This window comes from Dipodomys merriami, unplaced genomic scaffold (assembly GCF_024711535.1).
Source record: "Dipodomys merriami isolate MVZ:Mamm:240054 unplaced genomic scaffold, mDipMer1.0.p SCAF_31, whole genome shotgun sequence".
In the NCBI taxonomy this organism is placed as follows: Eukaryota; Metazoa; Chordata; class Mammalia; order Rodentia; family Heteromyidae; genus Dipodomys; species Dipodomys merriami.
Genome location: NW_027204604.1, coordinates 18528572 through 18553915, shown reverse-complemented (window position 1 = coordinate 18553915; position 25344 = coordinate 18528572). Strand labels below are relative to the sequence as shown.

Sequence of the window (25344 nt, the reverse complement as noted above, 5' to 3'; positions counted from 1 at the left end):
TTTATGGAATAAAGGATGTATCAAGAACAAAAATGAGTCCAAAATGTTGAACTGAGAGGATAAAAAAAATGACAGAATTAGAAAACAGAAAATCCTAAACTTACTTTCTTCTTCTTTTTTTTCTAAATTTAATTTGTCAAGGTGATGTACAGAGGGGTTACAGTTACATATATAAGGTAACATGTACATTTCTTGTCTAACATTGTTACTCCCCTCCCTCATCTTTCTCCTACTTTCCCTCCCCCTTTAAGATCATTTCCTGCATATTGTCTTGTGAGTATCGCTGTTGCATTGGTTCACCCATTGTCCTTTGTCTTAATCTTAAACTTTCTTACAAAGAAGTGGAATTCTTGTCAGAATTATCCAATAACGACATGTGTAGCCTTTAAGTTCAAATTAGCTGCCTTCTTATTTTCATGCAATAAAAAGCCAGAGGCTGCACAAGAAGTCAGCTAAACCTGTGGTAAAGAGCCCAGGCTGAGGAGTAAGACAGATCAGGGCTCCACACTCAGCTCTGGAACTTTTTCAGCTCCAAGGTCTTGGGCAAGTCACTCAACTAGCATGTAGTATGTTCAGCCTCAAATGCCAATGCCGACGCTCCCAGGACTGCTATGAGGACTGCACAGATGATGCCCTCTTCCTCAGTGCTGGGCACAGAGGAGAGCCAGATAAGAGACAGCTAATAGCATCATCAGTGAAGGAAGAAAACTGACCTGTCTAAAGATATATGACTATCGTAGAAGTCTTCTCAACTTAGGGCTGGTGCTTGCCTAGCATGCATGAGGCCTTGGGCTCTATCTTAACGTTGCCTGAAATCAAAACAAGCAAAAAGTTCTTGATTTAATGCAGTATTGTTTCCCCCTTCTCTATATAGCAGTCTCTTGGTAGAAATGGAATCAAGTTTTACCAATTGTAATTTCAAAATGCAAAAAGCATTTTGTTAGGAAAATGGAAAATTACTCTCTGCTTCTGATTATCCAAGCCAGCAAAAGGGCTTATTGGTGCAGATAATCAAAACCAACAAATAATCTAACCAGCTGGACCAGGGCTCAACACCTACTCCCGGAGTCAGGAAAATATGCCCTGGCATCAACTCCAACAGTTAGAAGAGAAATCACTTGCCAGAAATGCCATGCTCCCACTGGCAAGATAACCCTTTGCCTCACCCAACTAGGTCAGGGCTGCTCCCTTGGCTGTCTATTGTGGCTCAGGGATGAAAGACCAACAGCAGTCATAGGCCAATTGTACATTACTCTCAAAGCACACTATTAACTTGCATGGCTGCAAGGCAGTTGGAGGTGGCCACCTTTTGGCCAACTGGGCAAAGGCAGGCCCAGATAGCTTTACACCTTAACAAAACAGACTTCGAATCATGAACACAGGGACGAGGGGTGTAACGCACTGGAAAAACCATTCATTAGCATGTTCAAAACCCCTGTGTGTTAGCCCCCAGCACCAAAACAAAATAAAATAAACCATAACCACCAAAACAACTAAAGTAGAAGCTGTTAAAAATATTTACCTCAGCAGAATGGTAGCAGAGATATGAAAAAATAGTTGACTTCAAAGGAAGAAGTTTTTTTCTTAATCATGGATATAGATACCTTTGTTTTCATTCTTGAGTAAATGTTCTCATCAAAGTAATCACCTAATTTAAGTCAAATAATACTCTAATGATCATAGCAAAGAAGAGCAGTGCCCATGTCCTTTTATTCATCATGAAATCGAATCCCAAGGTATATCATCAGGCCTTCTGATATTTAACCTACTATAAGATCACATACTAATATTGCTATTTTTTTTATTTTGCAGTAATCAGTCGGTGCTGGTGGCTGATGCTTGTAATCTTAGCCACTTAGGAGGCTGAGATCTGAGGATCAAGTTCAAAGCCAGCCTAGGAAAGAAAGTCCATGACACTTTTCTCTAATTAACCACCCAAAAGCCAGAAGTAGAGCTGTGGCAACCAAGTAGATTAGCTACTGGCACTCAGCCTATGGTATGTTTTTGTAGTTCCAGATACTCAGGAGGCAAGACAGAGGGTAACTTGAGTCTAGAAATTTCATTCTAGCCTAAACATCACTATCCAACTATGCTCTCATATACTTTTGGTTAAACCATTGGTAGTTAATTTACATTATGATTATGGAAAATTTGCTGACTACAGAAAGAAGCATTGCTTTCTTTACTTTTAACACATTACTTTAGTATTTCTGGGATTAACTGTATAGGCATTTTTTGTCTTTTGAGATGGGAGGGGGTCTCAACTATGTGGACCGGACTGGTGTCAAATTCCTGGGTACAATGAGCCACTGCCTGGGCCCTGAGCATCTGCGACTGTAGACATGCACCACGTTCACTTATCTATTTTGTTTTTGCTTTTTAGTAACTGTAGGGCATCAAAATATTTTAAGATAGTAATAAAAGAAAGTATCTTCAAAGAAATTAGCCTAGAGATTGGAAAGCATCTACTGAAGACAGACCATGAAGAACAAAAAGGAACCTGTTCCAAGGTCCATCATCATAAAAATTTCAAAACAACTGAGTAAAGGGATAATCACAGTTTCCAGAAAGGAACTACAACAACAAAGAAGCAAATCATAGATCAAGTATTAGGAGTCAGAGTATTAGAGAGAGAGAGAGAGAGAGAGAGAGAGAGAGAGAGAGAGAGAGAGAGAGAGAGAGAGAGAGAGAGAGGGAGAGAGAGAGAGAGAGAGAGTGTGTGTGTGTGTGTGTGTAAGTGCACTGTGTGTGTGTGTGTGTGTGTGTGTGTGTGTGTGTGTGTGTGTGTAAGTGCACTGTTCCCAGGGCTTGAATTCAGGGTCTTATAATCTTGTCAGCTTTTTCTGCTCAAGGCTGATGATCTGTCCCTTGAACCATGCCTCCAATTGTAGCTTCTTGTTGGTTAACGAGATTAAGAGTCTCTCGGATTTGCCTGCCTGGGTTGGCTTCAAACCACAATCCTCAGATTTCAACCTTTTGAGTAGCTAGGATTATGGGCATGAGCCACCCAACACCCAGCTAAAATATCAGAAACACTTAGTGTTTTAAATGTTCTCTTCTGTTGTTATAAGTTTCCTCACTTTTCTCCAGGTTTGTCTCAATCCATTTTCTATGTCAAGTGGAATTCCTAACATGGGGTAATTTACAAAGAAAAGAGGTTTGTGTTGGCGCATGGTTCTGGAATTGAGGTGATGTAAGGATGGGCAGCTGCATCTGTTCAGGTGCTGCTGTTGTGTCAACTCACCGCACCAAGTGAAAAGGCAGGCAGGGCTTGCAGAAGTGCAGCACAGGGTAACCTTGCTCTGTAACAACCCCTCTGCAACCACCAGTCCAGTCCCACCGCAGTGCCAACTCATGCAAGAAAGGCACATCCATTCAAGGGGACTCTGCCCCATGACCCAGTTGCCATCCATGACGCCCCCTCTGCCAACACTGCCACATTGAGGAATTAAGTATCTAAAGCACAGACCACTGGAGGACACTCCACGCCCAGGATTTGTCCATCATGCTCAGACACCTGACTCTCGGCTATGCTTTCATATTTGGAATGGGGTGGTAGACAAAAGTACACATCTAGTGAATTTTGTGTAATATGATAGTTTAGACTACATTTGTCAAAGTCACTCCTATTTCCCTTCTTACTGGTACTAGAATATAACATCTTTCCCCAAACACTTTAGGTTTAGTCAAGTGATTTCATTTGGCCAATGCAATTTTCACAGCTATAATATGAGAGAATTCGTAAGAATTAGGGTTCTGAAGTCAACAAAATTGACAAAGTGAATTTACCAGTGAGAATCCAGTGGTTGAAATCATAGAATGTGTTTGGAACCGTGAGGTACTATGTGATACTGGAACTTGAAACATAATAACCTATCATTAGGAAAGAAATTATTCCTATCGAGTTTTGTGTGGCTAAAAAAGAATGTACCCATTGCACCAGGGGCCAGCAGCTCACATCTGAAATCCTAGCTATGCAGGTGGCTAAGATCTGAGGATCACGGTTCAGAGCCAGCCATGACAGAAAATCTGACTTTTACCTCCAACTAACCAACAACAACAACAAGAAAAAACAACCCAGAAGTGGTGCTCCACTGTGAGCAGAAAAATTCAAAAAAGTTGAATAAGAGCACAAGACCCTGTACAGCAAAGCCCCAGTACCAAAAGTTCAAAGCCCCCGTACCATTTTAAAACAAGTACTCACTGGGAATTTAACATTCACTAGTTACATTTCAGCTTACAGATGCTAAGCCTGATTTTTTAAAAATCAAATTACAGTATTTTTCATCTAGAGCTTCACTAGCTACCTGTGGCCATTTAAATTTCAGCTAGCCAAGATAAAGAATATGATTCCTCAGTGACATTAATCACAGTGAGCCATACTGAACAGCACAGATATAAAATACTTTCATCCTCTCATAAAATTCTATTGGATGGCAATTCTATTGGTGTGCAATACACACAAATTTATTCCTAAATCTAACTCTCCAGACTGGTCTTAGGAAGCCAGCCTATGTAAGAGGATATTATAATTAGTAACTAAGTCATTTCTGAAAGGGTGAAAAATGGTTGTCGTATTTATTTATTCATTCATTTACTTACTGGGGTAATGATTGAACTCAGGGCCTCATGCTTTCTAGGCAAGTGGGTTAACACTTGGGGCAGGCCTGTAGCTGTTGGAGGCTACTAGATACTCTTGAATCCCTGTTCACAGGTAACGGTGGTGGCATACAACACTGATTTATATATTTATTGTGGGGCCTACTGGCAACCCCAATGCCTGCATCATTTTTGAATGCTCACTGTGTTCCAGGCACTGTCTTAACATTTCATATTTTAAAATCTCATTTTGTGTTCATGACAACCTTGTAAAAATAAGTATTCTATTTCTGTTTTACAGATGAGAAAACTGAAGCTCACAGATGTTAAGTAACTTATATAAGATTATACAGTGACAGAGCTGGGATTCAAAACTGGGTTAGTCTGACTTCGAGTCTTATAATCTTTCTACTATACCATATTCTCTACCCAAACAAACCTAGATGCAATATAAAATAAAGAGGAAATGACACATAGTCTGCATTCAAAAACCTCATGGTCTGCAATTTAGCATGAGTAGAAGACACAAATAACAGAGATACTGAAAGAAATAATCCAGATGGCTTGGAGCAAAAACCATGATACCAAAATCTCTATCTTTGCTAAGCCTTAGCCATGATGCACATTGAGGAAGCATTTCCTGGAGACTTTATTGTTAATGATCTCAGGTTTCATAGTCAACTTTTTTTTTTTTAACTATATCTATACCAGCATGAGTGAAACAGAACTTGACAGGTTAGCCTTCTCAATCAAATGTGACATTTTTGTGAAAATCAATTTCCAATGCTTCTTCCACTTCTTTCTCTTCCTCCCCACTTTCTTGGTTTTTGTTTGGAGTGTGTGTATGTGTGCATGCGCATGTGTGTGTGTGTGTGTGTGTGAGTGTGTTAATAGCAGGTGAACTGGGGGCCTTGAGCTTGTTAGGCATGCACTCTACCTCTTGAGCTAGTTCACCACCCTTTTTTTTTTTTTTTTGGTCCAGTCGTGGGGCCTGAACTCTGGGCCTGGGCGCTGTCCCTCAGCTCTTCAGCTCAAGGCTAGCGCTCTACCACTTGAGCCATAGCACCACTTCCGGCTTTTTTCATTTTGCTTATGTGGTGCTGAGGAATCGAACCCAGGGCCTCAGGCATGCAAGGCAAGCGCTCTACCACTGAGCCATCTTCCCCACCACCCTTTTTTTGTGTTGGTTATTTTGAAAATGGGTCTGTCTGTATGCCCAGACTAGCCTGTATTGCTGTTCTCTTATTTGCTCTTCCCCATGCTGCTTAAATGACAGGCCACACCCAGCCTTTATGCTTCCACGGTAGCTGGGATAACAGGCACTGGCCACTGCATTTGCCCAGCATAAAGATGAAGTTCTTGGTAACTTTTAGTTTTGACCAGGCTGGCCTGGAATGGGAATCCCCAGATCTCTGGATCTTGAGGCACCATGTGTGAGAGCTACTGAATCAAACCCTACTATAGGCACATATCACTTGAGAAATGTGTTTGTTTCCTCTGCATAATGTTAAGAGAAGTGGTATCAGCTGATCACTCAAAAGCACTTCCTTAAGCCAAAACACATGAAGAACAGATGAGACGAGGCTACCGGAAGGAAGAAAATGCCTTTCTAAAAATGTGTGTCTAAAGTAGAGAAGATTTCAAGACATCTGATAGGACACTGATGCTATTATATTGTACCCATATAACAGAGTATTTGGTTAAACCAAGTTAGGTTCTGTCATGCCAAGAGACTCAGGGAAAAAGTAATCATTACAACTCAATCATCAGTTGACTTCAGAGTTCATATGAGAGCCCTGGGTTTTTGAACTGCTAAGAAATGCTTTACGAGGAACAGCTTGCTTTCCACTCTCACAAAGGTTAAGTCTTTGTTTATTTTAGACAAACTATCAAGCTATGCATAAAGCTCATTTTGAAAAATTAATAGAGTATCTTTTGCCTCCAACTCTCTCAAATTCTTTCAGTGTTGTAAAGGAATGAATGAACATTTCCCCAGACAGTCTATTTTTCCATATTTTCTTTTTTTCTTTTTTTTTTTGGGGGGGGGGTCCAGTCGTGGGGCCTGAACTCTGGGCCTGGGTGCTGTCCCTCAGCTCTTTAGCTCAAGGCTAGCACTCTACCACTTGAGCCACAGCGCCATTTCCGGCTTTTTTTTCTTTTTGCTTATGTGGTGCTGGGGAATCGAACCCAGGGCCTCATGCATGCAAGGCAAGCACTCTACCACTGAGCCACCTTCCCAGCCTGTTTCCATATTTTCAATGTAAACATAATGGGGAGAGATGCTGGCCTTTTATGTCTACTGGTATTAGTGATATTCTATAGTTGGTACCATAAAAGAACATTAAGGTAACCCAGATGAACTTAAATAAGCCTACACAAGATGTGATTGTTGAAATCTGTAAAAGAAAAAAGTGATACACTTTTCAGACGATATGTTGCAAAAGAGTTGTTAAATATTATAAACATGAATAACAAAGAGTAATTGGAAGAAGTAGGTGAAGATCATATAGGAAGTGGACTTGCCTCGGGCCCAGGTATGTCATTCATTTTCCACTCTAAAGTTCCCTGTTTCTGTCTAGAGTCTGACAGTGGTCCTCCCTGGTGCACTTTCACATCTGGCTGTGTGGTACATTTCATTCTTATCTCCACCTTGACCTCAGAATCTGATGGCTTGTTAACCTACATCCCCACTGTGGGAGAACAGGATGGAGTTGTAACAAGTAAAAGAGAAATGGACAAGGTGCTGGGGACAGCTCACCATTCAACTTGACTACGCAGATGTAAGTGTGCAAAGCCTGAGGACAGTCACACAGGCACATGGCCTGAGTGAGCATCCCCACACACTATGTGCGATGGCATCAAAGATACAGGATGTGTGTGTGTGTACGAGTGTGTGTGTGTGTGTGTGTGTGTTTCAGAACACTGAACCAGAGTTTCACACTAGCTAGGCAAGTGCTCTACCACTCCATGCCCCAGACCTTGTGATTTTTAGTTTATTTGAGATAGAGATAAGTTAACTTTGCCCAGATACTCCTGTAGCCCATCCTGGAGGCTGGGATTACAGGCATCTACCACCATGCACAACAAGATAGGGGTATTTTTCATACAAAAACATCTCCAAACACAAGTCATCTTGTTTATCTGGCTCCTGTCTATAATAAAGAGCAAAGAACAATCAATATCAACAATGGAAGATGGTGGATTTAAGTTTTAGAGAAAGGGTTTAAATATTGGTATGGTAAGAAGAAAATACGGCACACTAAACACATAAAAATCAATATAATCAAACTCATCTAGACTATTAAGTAATGAATTTAGATTTTTCAAGAATAATTTTGATCATATGGAAGATTGACCTCTAAAGTGTAATTTTAAAAGATAATCCTCTACCAAATGACATTGTGCTATAATGAAAGTTTATTTTAGTAAATGTACTTGAGTGGCTTAATAATCTATATTTACAAACTTCCAAGAGGTTGAATTGGTCACAGTTTACAATACTTAACAGGAGGAATTCCTTGCTTTTGTCATCTTTTGCAAAGATCTTGAGATTGGTCCCCACAACTGTCAAGGGCCTATAAGATAACAACAGGTCTAGTCCCTCCCATACACATACTTGTGAATAACCTCCACATTAATGCTTCTGCAATCAAAAGTGTCCTAGGCCTTGTGCAAACCACCCAAGGGAACAACTCTATGCTTTGTCCATAGCCATATTGTTAAGTGTCATATTAATGGAGTTAATAAACATAAAACATTCAGAATTTGGGGCCGTTCCTTATTTTACAAGGCTAATGAGCCTCGGGCACCTATTCTACTTTACACACCATAAAACACTGTACTGAGACCTTTAGATGTGTCAGTCACATAGCTCTGTTTGCAGAGTGAATATAACAAACATGATTTTAATGCAGGCCCCTGTTCCTTCACTTGAAGTAAAACTCGTAAAACAAAGACTCAAAATAGATCATAGGTTTTGTATCTCTTCAAAAAAAAATTTTATGCCAGCAATGTCTTTAATAACCCAATTTAATAAAAGGAGAAAACATTTTTACACTTAAAATGCTAATATAAAATTAACTTTATATGCATATATTTACAGATAGCCAAAATATACATACATTTAAATACATATGTTACATATAATATTACATATGAATACATATATTAACCATATGTAATATATTCAAATTGACTTTGCCACTTAGTAGCCCTGGGGACATCAGAGAGAGGAGAGTGCCAAGAAGTAGCCTGGAACTCCCTCCACTCTTCCCTGAGGATGGATCACGCCCTGGCAGGGAGGCAGAGAGGTTGGCTGGTGAAGGCAACACTGCTTAGAGAGAAAGAGTCACAAATGCTAAGGAGTCCTTGACCTGTGTTTGTTAGCAAATTAACACATTATTTTAAATAGCAGCTCTAAGTTTACTTCATGTAAAAAAGAAAAGTTACACTAAATTCTGACCCAATCCTTTTGAAGGCAGTCCAAAAGCATCGGGCTGTTACAAGAACTAAGGCTGAAAAGAAAGACAAATATGGAGTAGTTTCTTTCACAATGAAATGTAATAAAAAGCGAGAAGCTCTCTTTTCTGACAAACATCCCTCTATAAAAGGTGATCTTTCCAGCCAGACACTGGTAGCTGATGCCTGTAATCCTCGCTAGTCAAGAGGCTGAGATCTGAGGATTGTGGTTTGAAGCTAGCTGGGGTATGAAAGTCCACAAGACTCTTATCTCCAATTAATCAACAAAAAGCCTGAAATGGAGATATGGGTCAAGTAAGTGCAGGGCACTAGCCTTGAGCACAAAAGCTTAGGAACAGTGAGTGCCCAGGCTCAGAGTCCAAGCCCTAGGACTAGTAAAACAAACAAACAAACAACAAAAAAAAAGGTGATCTTTTCAAAGATCAAGACACTGTTTCATATGCTTTTTACTTCTAGTAAAGATGAATACTATAATAAGTAAAAAGCTTCTAAATTAAAGAAAAAACCACCTTGCAAGCCCTTCATTCAGCACATTTCTCAATACATACTCTGTGCCTCTTACCAGACATACATATGAATACACACATATATATACATATATATTGCAAATGGCCAATTTTTACACATGTATGTATTTTATATACAAACTACATGTGCAATATTTAATATCCTTGCTGTCCTTGATAATTATTAAAACAGATACCTTATCATTTCGATGAGAAAGCAAATCATTTACCCTATCATCTCTTCCTCAAACCATCTGAATCACAGTAAATACTCCTGTTCAATAATTTTATGGCAGAAAATACTAATAAATATTAATAAAGGCTCCAGAAACCATGTTAAATGAAGACTAGTCATCATTTTCACAGTAGATTACTGCATTTTAAGGAATTCATTTTATATCTCTATCAAGGGTATTAACACTTTCTGGTGGAAAAATTCAATTGAACACACTGAAATACAAGAGCAAAACAACAATGAGTCATAGTGCTGCTGCTACCACAGCATCCTCTATGTGTAGAAATGTTACCACTGTGAATACAAAAACCATCCTAAACAAATTTATCAACAGGAGCAGGAAATGCATTTTTGAGGCTTAAGTTGGATGATTTATTTAAAAAGTTCATTTGAAATGAGAATACTGCTATTCCTAACATCATATCTGATGTTGCATTCGAAAAACTTGGTAGGTAAATTTAAACATATGAAGTTTTATTATTTTAATATTGCCATTTTTGAAAGTACTTTTGTAATTAATTTTAGTGACAGGGCTTTCAGTTTCTCATAATGAGCTAAAAAATACATAAAAGACAGCAAGAATGCTCTTCATAATCCTAAATCATTTAGTTTTTGAATAGTTTATTTAAACGAAAACAAAGAGCAGCCTAATTACATTGCTACATTTTTATTCATGCTTCAAATGTCATGTTTTCTTAGATACTATGGTAATAGGTATATCAATGTAATATGCTTTTCAAAGCCAAAGAGTTTTAATGTAGACATAAAAGAACTAACAGCTTCAATATCACAATTTCCAAAGAAAATGAAATACTTATCCCTTTAGTTAGGACAGTTTTTCAGTTTTTATCAGCTATTAAAAATTACTCTGTAAAAAGGAAAAAAAAGAAACAACAACTGGAAGCCAGTCATAGAGGCACAGTTTTATAATCCCAGCACTAGAGAGACTAAGGCAGGAGTTTGAAGCCAGATTGGGGTAGAGTGAATTTGAGGCTAATCTGGGCTATATAGTCAGACCCTGTTTCAAAACGACAAAAAATTGGCCCATTTATTCTTCATCAGAAAAACAAGCCATTCTGGCAAAATAATTTTGTCTCCTGCATAATACACACATTTTTATTACTTTTCTACTACCACAAACTAAAACTCACAGTGTTGCTTTTCTAGCTGTCTGGAAAACAAGCAGTTAAATATTCTGATTCCTAAAGGAAATATAATTTTTAAAAAAAGGGGGGGTTAGTTTACACTTAACTTTCAGGAATTCAATGTATATTCTTTTTAACTTGGCAAAGAAAATGCCTTTTTCTAAGTGTAGCAGTAGAGGACAGTGGGCATTGGCGAAACTGAATCATACAAGTTGTGGGTGGAGATGGGAGGGAAGGAATGGAAGAGAGCAAGGGAACAGGTGACACTGTATGAAAGGAAATGTACCTATTGCCTGGCATGTGTAAATGTAATCCCTCTGTACAGCACCTCTATAAAAATAAAGTAAATTAATTAAAAAATGCCTTTTTCTTAAATGTTGTGAGTTTTTTTTTTTTAAGTGAGATTCTAAGACATTTGGGAATAAGCATCTCTGTTTATCAAGATTTTGTTTGGTTGTTTAATAAAAAATACAAGCCTCAAAAAAATAAAGTCTTTAGTAATAAGCCATATATTGCCAAACACACATTTTCCCTGAGTTCAATTTGGCCTACCACTACAAACACAACAAAACAAAAACAAAAAGAAGGAGGGAAGGTGCGGAGGGAGGGAAAGGAGGCGGCAGGAAGGGTGGTTAGAAGCATATGCGCAGAGACCTGATGACTCTTCAGTCATCTTCTGAATTCCACTCTCCCCTCCTTACCCCCCCTCCACCCCCCTCCCCACACTTTGCAGATGAAAGCTCCGGGGTCCAACTAGATCAAATCATTCACTAAAAACCAGGCTCCCAATTTTGGTCATAGTCATCTCCCTTCAAATGTAGAGCAATGCCAAATAGCAACGCTAACTCAGTCACAAGCATAAGCAAGCTTCGATTGGCAATAATTAATTTTTAAATGCAATAAACAAACCACATCATCTGTTTCTCCTCTGACAAGTGTTATTCAACAAGAACTTTTTCTTTTTGCTCTATGTATTCTTTTTGTTAAATCCTGTCAGTCTCTTATAATCTGAGTAATTTAAATTTAAGGCTGTTTTATGTTAGCTTCAGAAGACAATATATGTTATTTCTTAAGAAAAAAATTTTCTTGGTTTCATTTTTATCAAAAATACTACTTGATGCAGAAGCTAAGTTAAAATATTTTTTTCTTCTCCCAAAGCAAGACAACCACCAGCATTTATTCAAGATCTGTAGGATTCCACTTCAATCTGAATGAGTTTATGTTATAAGAAATTACTTTATTATTAAATCCACATGAAAGGAGAAAAGAAAACCCATTTATGTGGTCTGGGAGACTTAACAGAAAAGAGGATGGAGTCCCAGCGGCTCTTCCACACACACAACATACTGGACCTCTCTGAGGTACCTCTCATTCTACCCAGCCAGTTTCTGCTTCTGCCTGTTACACCTGGCAGCATCCAGACCAATGCTAGTCTATAAATGCTAAACAGTAGAAGTCTGAGAACATTATTGAAAGCACACCAAAAGCACTTGAACCTGCAGGCTCCTGACTGAATATTCTTGAATAGATCCAAAATATCCTGACACCTTGATAGCACACGTATTAAACTTACCTCTTGGCTGTTACCCTGCTCACTGGTGACACCAAATGGACTCTCTCCCACTGAAAAATTGGACAATTTAACCTTGTTTTGTTGGAAGGTTTTCGCCAAAATTAATGAGATGTTCATATGTGAACAGGAAACAGCAAATTTTAACAAAAAAAAAACTAGGTTTATTTTTAGAGACATACTGATTGGGGGAAAATCCTTCTGTATTGAAACATGGTATATGTGATCTCACCTTATGGGGAATTTTTAGAAAATTCACTAGCGATGGGTTATATCAATATTTCTGTAAATTTTATTTGAGGAACTTGATTTTATTGCACTTAGTTTTAACTTTAAAATATGGCCTATTTTTAAGCTAATTTTAGCAAGCAGTTCCTAAGTATGAAGTCTCTGTTCTAGTCTCTGCTTTAATGAAATGTTGTAAAGGTAGTTTTTTTAAGTTAACAGAGATACACATAATACAATACATCCAATTTACTGGCCATCTATTCAATCAAAATAGTCATATAGTGGTATAGTTTTGCTTTTCTTTTCTTTTCCCCTTCCCATCCCTTCCCATCTCCATTCTGCCCGCCCCCCCGCCCCGGTAGTTTTTTATAAAACATTTTTATATACTATCAAATGTAGTCTGTGAAAATTAACATAATTACTTTTTTGTTCATTTTGATAAAGAAAAATAACAAAGAATAGATAGACTTAAGGCACTGACTAGGAAAGAACACTTTAAGATATCTTAAGGAATGGCTAGACAGATTTAATTCCCCTAAACTTCTAATTTAGCTCATCTATATATTATTTAGAGGAAAATTTGGAATTTTGGGTAGCCAACTTCTATTTTCCTCTCCCCTAGGAAGCAGTAGATAAGGTTTATTAGGGGTTTTGATTGAATGTACATCTGAAAGCAGGTGAATGTAAGTTTGAGTGACACTTTCTTCTCAGGTCCTATCAAAAATATCAGGTTACGATACTATCATGACTTGGAAATTAACTAGACAAAGTAGAACATAGGAGGGAGATGATACTAGAAAGTGAAAAATAAGAATCTTAAAATTGGCAAAATCATAATCATTAACATTTATTAAGCAATTATTATATGGCATGTGTTGAATTATATAGACCCTTATAAAAGAGGAATTGTATCCATCCTCATTTTACATAAAATTAGCCCAAAGCCAGAACATAATTAAGAAATATTTTTGAGTTCAGCAAGCAGTGGGTAGCAAAATGAGAATCAGGCAGTCTTTTAGAGGTCTGAACTCTTGGCTATCCATCCCATCCAGGAATGCAACAGTGGTTAAGATAGTCATGAGTATGTGTCCTCAACTTCCATCTGCAAACAACCAAGTAATAAATTATAATGAGTTCAATGAAGGAAAGAAACAAGGTACCATGAGACAATAAAAAAGGTGAAATATATACCAGTGGTTAGAGAAGTAGAGACATTGAATGATCATTAAGAGAAAGAACTGAATAAATGTAGGAAGATGTCTGTCCAAGCGTTCTGGCATGTTTGAGAGGTTAAAGTAAAACACTGAGACTCTAGGGAATGGAGATATAGAGGAAGAGTGGATGAGAAAGGGTAGAAAGACAGGTGGCAGTCAAATTATGCTGGGTTTTATAAATTGTGGAAAGGAGTGTAGACTTAACGTTTCTAAGTGCTATCCTGAAGTTAAATGGAAAAACAAGGAAATGTGATCCACACTTTGCTTTTGCTAATATGTGAAGTATGGACTGAAGAGGACATAGCTTCACAAAGCTCGTGTTGTGATGACAGAAGACAGATAATAAACAAAATGAATACATTATCAAGTAAAATGAGGCAAAAAGAGGGAGGAAATGCTGTACAATTTAAAATATGGTCGTCAGGGAAGGGATTACTAGAGACACAACAAAGAGTAAGACATGGCCTAGACTCGGGAGTAGGTCACAGACACTGGTGGTGAGCAATGCTAGTGCCCTAGGCTCCGTTTCCCATTCCTATCTGTTGAGCCTCCTTCATGCTGTCCAAGTACAGAGGCAACATGCCTTTGCCTAGTCTCTCTTCCATCTACTGTCATGCCACCTTGGGATAATAATTTTTTTTTGTGCCTGTCCTGGGGCTTAAGCTCAGGTTCTGGGCACTAGCTAGTGCCCTACCACTTGAGCCACAATTCCACTTCTGGCATTTTTGGTAGTTAATTAGAGATAAGAGTCTAACAGGCTTTCCTGCCTGGGCTGGCTTTGAACCATGATCCTCAGATCTCAGCCTCCTAAGTAGCTAGGATTGCAGGCATGAGTCTCCAGTGCCTGGTGCTAAGTGACGTTTATGGTCACTATTCTTCCCTGAAAATAACAGCTTTCTTGATAGAATTCAGACCATAGAATTCAACCATTTAAAGTATACAACTGAATGATTTTCAGTATATTCAAGATTTGGGCAACTATTACCACAAGCAAATTTAGAATATTTTATCATCCCCAAGAAACTCCACACCCATCAGCAGTTTCTCGTTTTTGCCTCCCAGTCCTCTCAATCCTAGGCAATCACTGTTATTTCTGAATAGATTTGCCTGCTCTGGAAATTGCATAAAATCCCAAACAATATGCTGTCCTCATGATTGGTTTCTATCAGTTGGCATGATGCTTTCAAGCTTCATCCATGTTACAAAATGTAGATAGACAGATATGCAGGCAGGCAAATAGATCATACTTGCTTTATTCATTCATCATTGGACAGACACACGAGAAAGCCAGCATTTGAAAATGCTGCACGTTATACTTGTGCTTTCAGATACAAGTTTTTGGACAAGCAAGTTTTCACTTTCCTTGGTAGACACCTTGGAGAGGTGCTGGGTCATATAAAAACTTTGTGTTTAACATCTCAAGAAATGGCCTGACTTTTCTAAAGCAGTTGTATCACTTTATACTACTCCCAGCATGCATGAGAATCCCAAATTTCCACATCTTTGCCTGCGCTTGTCCGTTGATTAGAGACATCCTTAGGACACATCTATACACACAGATTTTAAAAGAGCCATCAATAGGTATTGGATCCACTCATTACTGTGTTTGGATCCTAGAAATCCCTCAGAGATTCCCTGGGTAAAGGCTCGTCCCCAGCCTAGGGCACCGCTGGCAGGTGGTCTCAGAGCCTTTGACGTTCTTTAATCTAAAAGGCCAAGTCTAACGGGAAGTGCTGAGACCACTGAGGACCCCAGCCCCCTTCTCCCCTTCTTCCCACTCTCTCATGAAGTGAGTGGTTTTGTTTCCTCACACACTCCCACCATGCTGCTGCCTGATACAGGCCTAAAATCAATGGAGCCGAGTGACTGTAGAACGAAACCTCCAAAATGGTGAGCCAGAACAAACCTTTTTTTTTTCTTTTTCTTTTTTTCTTTTTCTTTCTCTCTCTCTCTCTCTCTCTCTCTCTCTCTCTCTCTCTCTCTCTCTCTCTCTCTCTCTCTCTCTCTCTCTCTCTCTCTCTCTCTGTCTCTCTCTCTCTCTCTCTCTCTCTTTTGTCATTCGTGGGGCTTGAACTCTGGGCTTGGGGACTATTCCTCCTATATTCCTCAGCTCTTCAGCTCAAGGTGAGCGTTCTACCACTTGAGCCACAGTGGCACTTCCGGGTTTCTAGTGGTTTGTTGGAGATAAGAGTCTCACGGACTTTCCTGCCTAGGCTGGCTTTGAACCATGATCCTCAGATCTCAGCCTCCTGAATAGCTAGGATTACAGGCGGGAGCCACCAGCGCCCACCACCTTTGTTTCTTTATGAGTTGGTTATCTCAGGTGTTTCTTAAACCCCAGCTGACCCCTTCACTCCTCCTCGGCTAAAACATATCTAAGTCTTGTTATACAAACCCTTCTAAGGCTTAAATTGCTGTACACATCTGACAGCCTATTATTCTACAAGAAGAGAGAGAAGTTAAAAATGATATTCTTTAAGGTTTGTTAAATACACACCAAGCTATGATGTTCACCTTCAGTATGAGTAGATTCAGATGACTATGCAGGTAATTCTGAGCAAGTCAAAGAAAAATCCACCTGAAAAGGCAGCATTCCCAATGGTGGGACAATCTTCCTCTTCCGCAGAGTGCACTGAGCAGGTATGAAGTTCTGGGTTCCATCCTTACCACCAGAAAATGTTTTTAGAAAGCCATCTTTGGGCTCACAGTGCATAGTAAAGTTGTACTCATGCATAATCCATGTTTCATCTTCCATCATGAATCATGTGGGAGTCTTCCCTGACTTAAAATGACTCAGTTCTTTCTAGGAAATAAATCCTATGTGACTGCTAATAAGATGACACTGTATGTTACCTGAAAATCTAAGATTGCTCTGTGTAGCATAGTGGCAAGTAACTGTAGTCCCAGCTACTCTGAGGCTGAGGTGGGAGGATCATTTGGGCCTAGGAGTTCAAGAGCAGCCTGGGCAACACAGTAGGGCTAGGTGGTGCTAGGGTTCAGTGGTGAATGCTTGCCTGGTTTGTGTGAAGCCCTGGGTTCAATCCTAGAATGAACAGATGCTTTCCCCATCATTCAGAAATAAAACAAAGGAAATGAAGAGCATATGCAAATACTCCCAAAGTAGAATACGACCTCTCCGTACGCGACGCAGTGCTTAGGGATCGAAAGGAACATGTGTCCTTTCTCAGTGCCCCTTTCTCTTTGCTCAACCCACCATGTTGGATCTTTTGGCCAAATGCCTTCTATGTGCTTTCATACTAACCATTCTGAAAGAGGCTGTCGGTCCCTCTTTGAAATACACAGACCTTTGTGTAATTTGTGGTATTTATTATGTTCCTTTTGACTTACATTTATTTGTGTATCTGTCTTAGATATTTCCTTCTGACAAAAATTCATACACACATATATGGTTACTAAATTAAAATGAAGTTCAGGGTAGAATTCTGAATTTGTGTTGGTATTTGTTTTCTTCAAAATCTGACTTCGAACATCATTTTTTGTAGCTAGATACTACAGGCTCACTCCTATAACCCTAGCTACTCAGGAGGCTGAGATCCAGAGAATCATGGTTCAAAGCTTGACGAGGCAGAAAAGTCCACAAGATTTCATCTCCAAATAATCAGCTCAAAGCATAACTCAAGTGATTGAGTGCCAAGCAAGCAGGGAAAGTTAACATGAGGCCCGGTTTCATTTTCCTTTAAAACTCTATGTAAACACTCATATTAAAATGATCACTATAAATATATGAAGTAGTATAGAACAGTGATTAAGATACTGTTAGGTAAAAAATAAAATAAAAACAAAAATTATATCCAGTCTATGTTAACTACTTGCAAATCTTCTATATGCACATGGGGAAAAAGTAAAAGGCAAAAGAAAAAGATGAAAACAATTTGCTCTACTGTATGATGTAATTAGTGGCTCCTGTTAACATGCTATGTTTACACAATAAATATTGTTTTACAGTGTATAGCCACATCTGCGTTAGTATCATTCTTACTGGATACTGGTACTAACCTTTCGTACTAACCTATGACACCAGTGGCTCACACCTGTACTATTAGATACTCAGGAGGCTACCATCTGAGGATCAGGTTTCAAGACAGACCAAACAGGAAAGTCCATGAGAATCTTATCACCAATTAAAAACAACAAAACAGAAGTAGAGCTGTGGCTCAAGTGGTAGAGCACCAACCTTGAGAAAAAAAAGCTCAGGGACACCACCCAGGACCCAGACCTGAATTCAAGCCCTAGGACCAGCACAAAAAAAAGGAAAGGAGAAAGAAAAGGGAGAGAGAAGGAAAAGCATTTGTAGCCCATGTCTATTGCGTGCCTGGGCCTGTCTGCACACATGGACACCTTCAGAGAACCACCACCAGCCCAGGGGGCCCCACTGCAGCCTGGACTCAGCACACGGCTCCACAAGGCTGTGGGGAGCCTGCTGCATCCGCACTTACAGGCAAAGCAAACATAAAAAAAAAAAAAAAAAAAAAAAACCTAAAAGACCAAAATATTTATCACCAATTTAAAGCACAGAAACATCTTTAAGGCCAGTAGCAGAATTTTATGCATTCCTTAACACATGAAAATCTTCTTTGAGTTCAGTTTGGTTGACTATCCCTAACCAAAGGCAAACACTTCCCTCTTGCTGTTCATCCCATAAGGCACACGATGTCTAAATCGGCATGTTTTGTTTGCATTTGTGCCCTTATCCCCAGAACACACCTAAATTTATATTTTCAATTGATCTTGATACTGTTTCTGTTTATCTCTTTGATTTTTAAAAATATAAATCATGAAAAACAGAATTATCATCTTTTATGAAAAATCAGATTATAAATAAGAATTCCCAGATTCTTTTTTGAGCACATGAATTTATATACATGCACTGCTGCCAGAGAAAGAGGAAAAAAATCTGCCCAAATCATGAACAAGTTACTGAGTCCTACATGCCCTGAATATCTCCAACTTGTTATTACTCACTGAATTTATTAGGAACTGTTCTTTCGGGTAAATAAATGTATATAAATAGATTTGAGCTTTTTTTTTTCTATTTTGTGACTTTACCAACACAATGATTTAAATGAATGAGAAACTAATTCAACATGGTGACTTAGAAATAGAAGTACAATAATTTGAGACTTTTATGAAGTGAATATATTTTAAATTATTTATAGTCCAATAAATCTTATTGATACACTCAAGTATCACTAAGGATAAAAACAAAAGATGCTGATTTATAGCCATACGCCAGGCTGAAGAATTTTCTCAGAAATCTTGGTTAGGCTGTGATAAGAACACAAATTCCTCTAAGTATGCTGAACAATGCTTTAGGGCATACTTAAGAGAAGATGCTATTTTAAAAAAAATGAAAGAAAGGAGAGAAAAGGCTTGATTGCATCACACACAGAACCAGATTCCCCTCTGTGGGCTGTGGCTGGCATGAAGTTCACACTACATTAATTTGCACTTGTCGATATGCTGCTTCGCAAGTATTCTTCAGGCATGTACAAATGTGTACCCCAAGCCCTCAACTAGAACATAAACTCCCTAAGGGCAAGGCTTGGTCTTCCAGTCTACCCAACGCCAGGGTCTACCGCCAGGCTCTGGGTCAGTGAAGCTCTCATCCTGACAGGACGGGGATTTGCCAAAGTGGGGAAGGGTGTGGAGAAGGCTGGAGAAGCTCTGTCATCACCAGGACAGAGTGAACCACAGACATGCTGAAGTGACCCTCCCCCAGAAGAGACTGGAAAGAGAGAGGTGAGTCCCCAGGTGGTAGCTGGGTAAGTCTCTGAAACCTAGCTCTCCAGATTCACCCGTTCTCTCTGCCTGCCGAAGAGCATAATATAGCTTCCCAGACACAAAGCACAGAACAGAACTTCCTGAGATTTTAATCTACCCGTAGGTGCCAAGTCACAATTAGAAAAGACTAACACTGCTGTTACCCACTTTTAACAGAAACCGTGATCTACTGCTAGGATGTTTCCAGAATCAAATAGACGGCGGTGGACCTCACACCGCTGCTACTTTTTAAATCTAAAAATGAAGTCCCATGGCCTATTCCAGAAATCTACTTTGATCTTCTTATTGTCAGAAAATTCTTCCTTCGGACTACAGTGGTTTCCAGTTGCTGTGATAAGTTGCTTTGTTCTTATTCTTTCCATATTGAAGATAAAAGATCAGGTAACTTTCTCCTTGAAATATCAGTCAACTCCTTGAAGACAGTGACACAGTGTGTGTGTCTTTTCTAAATGAAAAGGTTCGATTCTTCAGCTTTTCTTTATTCCTTTTATTTCTCTGTCCTTAAATAGAACTGCCTCTTAGGACTTGAGGGTTTCCTCTCACTGTTGCACGAAGTGGGACAACACAGACGCCCTTCTTTCGAAAGTCTGAGTGAGTCACCTGAATGTAGGCACTCATTTGTATGGCTGTGCACTACAGGCTTCTGTCTGCACAGAAATGCATGTCACAGTGCTGTGGAGCTGAGCCACCCACAATTCCTTTCTATTTCTTTTGTACCTATAGCCACTCTTAAACATCTGCTTCGATCACACCAGTGTGGTAATTTTGAAGATATGTGCTTCTTCCTCATGTGCTCTCTACAGCTTAAAAGTTACAGCGCACACAATATTAATAAGAAAAGCAACGACAGTCATATCACTGAAAAACTGATACTAACCTAAAAATCAAAGTGCAGACCAATAATGCCATATTTGTACTCTTGCCCAAGCCACAAGTGAAGCAATGACACCACAGCAGTCCCTACGTGTGTGGCATGATAAAACAATGATACAATGGCCAGTAATACACTAGATGACTGAAAGATCAGGAACATGCTACATTGTTGCACTGCAAACATTCTAAAACTACTAGGTAGAAGATTTCAGATTGATGCTCTTCAAACGCAAAGGTCTGTATTCCAGTAAAGGCAGAGAAGTTTACATTGCATGCCTGGGGGAGGTTGGGAAGCCGTTCCTGGAAAAGATGAGATAATAAAGATTTCAGGCTCCCAGGACTACATGGTGTCTGCTGCATCTCCTCCTGCAGCAGTGGGGAAATGGTGACCCTCGCTCACCTCCAGCTCTTCTGTTTTTTTCTTTTTTGGGGGGGGGGTCTGGTAGTGGGGCCTGAACTCTGGGCCTGGGCGCTATCCCTCAGCTCTTCTGCTCAAGGCTAGCGCTCTACCACTTGAGTCACAGCGCCACCTCTGGCTTTTTTCTTTTTGCTTATGTGGTGCTGAGGAATCGAACCCACGGCCTCATGCATGCAAGGCAAGCACTCTACCACTGAGCCACCTTCCCAGCCCCGACCTCCAGCTCTTCTTTGTGCAGTTATTTTTTTTTTTTTTTTTGGGTCCGGTCGTGGGGCCTGAACTCTGGGCCTGGGCACTGTCCCTCAGCTCTTCAGCTCAAGGCTAGCACTCTACCACTTGAGCCACAGCGCCACTTCCGGCTTTTTTCTTTTTGCTTATGTGGTGCTGAGGAATCGAACCCAGGGCCTCAGGCATGCAAGGCAAGCACTCTACCACTGAGCCACCTTCCCAGCCCCGACCTCCAGCTCTTCTTTGTGCAGTTATTTTTGAGATGGAGTCTTGCTTCTTGCCCAGGAACACACCTAGACTGCAATCACATCTTTTTGCTTCCCCAGGTAATTCTGATGGTGGGCTTGCACCATCACGACCAGCTTCTTTCCACCAAGATGGGAGTCATGGCGGACATTTTTGCCTAAGCTGGCCTGTATCCTCTTATCTTCCTGATCTTTGCCTACCTTGTGGCTAGGATGGTAGGTACAAACCACCATGTCCAGCTACTAGATGAGAAAAGGTCTCATGAACTTTTCTGATGGGTTGGCCTGTTCATCTCGTGAAGATTGTATGCACGGGCCCCCGACATGCAGGGACTCAGCATCTTCTAGGAATGCAGGGTGCGTGGACACAGCAAATAGGTGGAAATGTCTGTTTCTGCAGTCAGGAGAGTCTGTAGGTCTACTAGCTCTGCAGACCCCTGCCCTTCCTGCGCTCTGGCAACTCCATGGGTGTGGAGGTCAGTACAGGCACACAGACATGGTTAGGAAGGGCCTTGCAGTGAGGAGTTGTGACACCTGCTTGGAATCCCAGCACTTGGGAGTCTGAGGTAGGAGATGGGAGTTTCAAGGACATCCTGAGCAGTGTAGAGTTCCAAGGCTAGCCCAGACTGATGAAAGGTCAGGAGCTATAAACGTTCACCTTTGAGAGTTAGTGACAAAATGTTCATTGACACATTTCTTATTTGGGGGCTGCCTGCAGACCTCTACCTCTGAAAATGTAAAGTTTGAAAATCATAGTTTTGGGTTTAAGGCTCTATAGAGCTTCTTTTGGAACATGATGACTGGCAGTGCTCCATGGAAGCCATTTTCTTCAAATTGTTGCTAGAGATTCATTCATATCTCTTTAGAATAATGATGAGTTACTTGAAACTATAAAGCACAATGAAAACATTCATATCTAATTTAACAACAATCAAAGAAAGTTGAAATTTTAGTAAGAATCCTCTTTATTTCCTTTTATTTTTTATTTACTTATTTATTTTTTGGGTCTGGTTGTGGGGCCTGAATTCTGGGCCTGGGCGCTGTCCCTCAGCTCTTCAGCTCAAGGCTAGCGCTCTACCACTTGAGCCACAGCGCCACTCCGGCTTTTTTCTTTTTGCTTATGTGGTGCTGAGGAATTGAACCCAGGGCCTCAGGCATGCAAGGCAAGCGCTCTACCACTGAGCCACCTTCCCAGCCCCTTTATTTCCTTTTAAAGAGCATAAAATTGCAGTATACTAAAATATAAGAATATAACTGTTGGGCTGGGAAGTTGGCTCAGTGGTAGAGCGCTTGCCTTGCATGCCTGAGGCCCTGGGTTCGATTCTTCAGCACCACATAAGCAAAAAGAAAAAAAAAGCCGGAAGTGGTGCTGTGGCTCAAGTGGTAGAGCGCTAGCCTTGAGCTGAAGAGCTGAGGGACAGCGCCCAGGCCCAGAGTTCAGGCCCCACGACTGGACCAAAAAAAAAAAAAAGAATATAACTGTTTTCCCAATCTAAACAAATCAATTTCAAAATGTTTTTGAGATAAAGACATCTAATTTCAGCTGCGTATTATTTGCTACTAAAGAATTATTGTTAGTATTGCGAGGTATGATGAGGGCATACCGAGTACATACCGAACCCTTCAGTGACGCACACTGAAGTATCTGCAGGTGAAATAATAAACATAATGTCTGAGATCTACTTTAAATATTTCTCCAAAAGGAGAAGAGGTATAGGAAGGAGAGACCGAAGAGGAAAATGGAAAAGAAAAAAGATGATGACAAAAGATGAAGAAGACAACAAGGAAGCCTCGGGAATCAAGAGAAAAGATGTGCAGGAGATGCAGCAGTACTGATGCAGCACACGGTGGGAAGAGGTGAGGGAAGGGACTGCTTCGTCCTACTCTCGTGTGTTTCAAGACTCCCATGGTGGGATGCGGGTGTGAGTGCACGCATGTATGTGAGTGTGTGCGAGTGTGTGAGTGTGTGTGCGCGCGCGTGTGCACGCATGCATGCAAAATACAACCTACAAAAAAATCTCTAAAAAAAATTAAGGCAGAAATTTCTCACTCTCCTCCATACTAAATGTCTTCCCCACCCCACTAAATCTTTTCCCCCTTCGTGGATATACAAAGTATCCTCTGTGGATGACAGTTTCTGAAGCTAAAAAGATACAAAAGAGCTGATGTGAAGGAATTCCTGACACATAGAAAAAAGAAAAGAAGAACACGGGTGGGAGAAACTGCCATTGTCACTCTCCTGACCTTTCTTTCTGACCAGGCCAGAGTCAGGGTTCATGCTGAAAGGAGGCATGTCGTGGGGACCAGACGCTCACCCTGCTTTGTCTATATCAGAAAAGCTCTTGGACTCAGCACATTCTCATCTCCATTTCCCACCTACTCAAAAATCTATCAAGTTGTCAGATTCACTAAAATAGAAATAAAACGAGGATACTATAAAGAACACCAGCTTGCAAACCAAGAGATAACTTTCTCATTGTATGCTCAGTTATGTGACACCCTAAAGGTAAATATGCATTAAGTGTTATAGATATTTCAGATAGATGCTCAATATGTCTAGCTCTTAAAAATTAAATGCAGATTTCTCTCTTGAGTGCAGATGGGGGCCAAGCAAAATAGCGCTTTGGTCTGACAACAGAAGGTCAGGTCATGGCTCAAAGACCAAAGAACAATGACGGCTTTGCCATTCCAAGTCATTCAGGGACTGAGACCCCACCACTTTCCTTTCTAAAACACAAAGTAGTTACAAAGAATAACTATAAAATTCCCACAGCTTGTCCAAGGAAAAATGGTAACAAGTTTATCACATCATAAACATCTTGTCATTCTTCAGAGGTTTTCTTCCTAATGAGTATGGCCCTCTCAAAAGGTACATCTCTAAAGAGAACCACTACAATCTAAGAATCTAACTTTCACTAAAAAGCATTAAGAAAACTGTGACTATTTTACTATCCCGGGAAAATGTTTACAAGTGAAAACTACTCCTTCAGATTACTGCAGTCTTAGCCTTCAACTATTACTAGTCAATTAACAAGAGATACAGTGCTAAAAGAAAAGTATTAAAAATACTGTTAAACACGTGATTCATTATGCTCTTATTGTTCTGATGGAGATAGTTTTCTTCTAAAATATTACAATTTCTTTTTAAAATTCTTTTAGATTCTTTCATGCTGAATTATTCCCAGTTTAGTCCAAAATATTATGCTACCAGATGGTTGTATCATAGTATAAGAGGTATTTAATAGTGTAGATGGTAAGCCAATATAGCTTTAAAAAATTGTAGAACATCAGAAAGGACAAAATCTCTGCACTTGACTTAGTCCTGGGCCTTCAGCCCCTGACAGAGGATTTTCCCATTCCACTATCAGGAACGCCCCCAACTGGAGGAAATAATAGCTTCATCATGTGTATATGTTAATAAAGAACCATCTTCTAAAATCGTAAAACTTGTTGTAACACCTTGAATACAGTGGTATAAAAGGAGAATTTTGTTCTAATTTTCTGGCTTTTAACTTAATACTAAAGATTGTAAATAGGACCTGGAAAATTTTTTTGTACTAAATTTCATTATCACTTAATTTTTAACACTTTCCAATTGTCTTTATGGCATTTATAACAAAGAGTTGATTGAATTGAAAGGAAAAAATGTTGAAAATTATTTTTTAAAAGCATTGAACAGAAATATGTTTGACAAAAATTTACTTGAAGTTAATTACTCACTTCTGAATTGTAGAGATTTCTTTAAAATATTGATACTAAGAACTCAGTCTAATTGTTTAATAGAATAAACAACTTGCCATTC

General features: G+C 39.7%; 1 protein-coding gene across 4 annotated transcripts in view; it reads right to left on the bottom strand.

The window, feature by feature from the left end:
• Positions 1 to 25344, bottom strand: part of Sdccag8 (SHH signaling and ciliogenesis regulator SDCCAG8) — a 184476-nt gene that overhangs the window by 105067 nt on the left and 54065 nt on the right. The gene's annotated exons all lie outside the window — the stretch shown is intronic.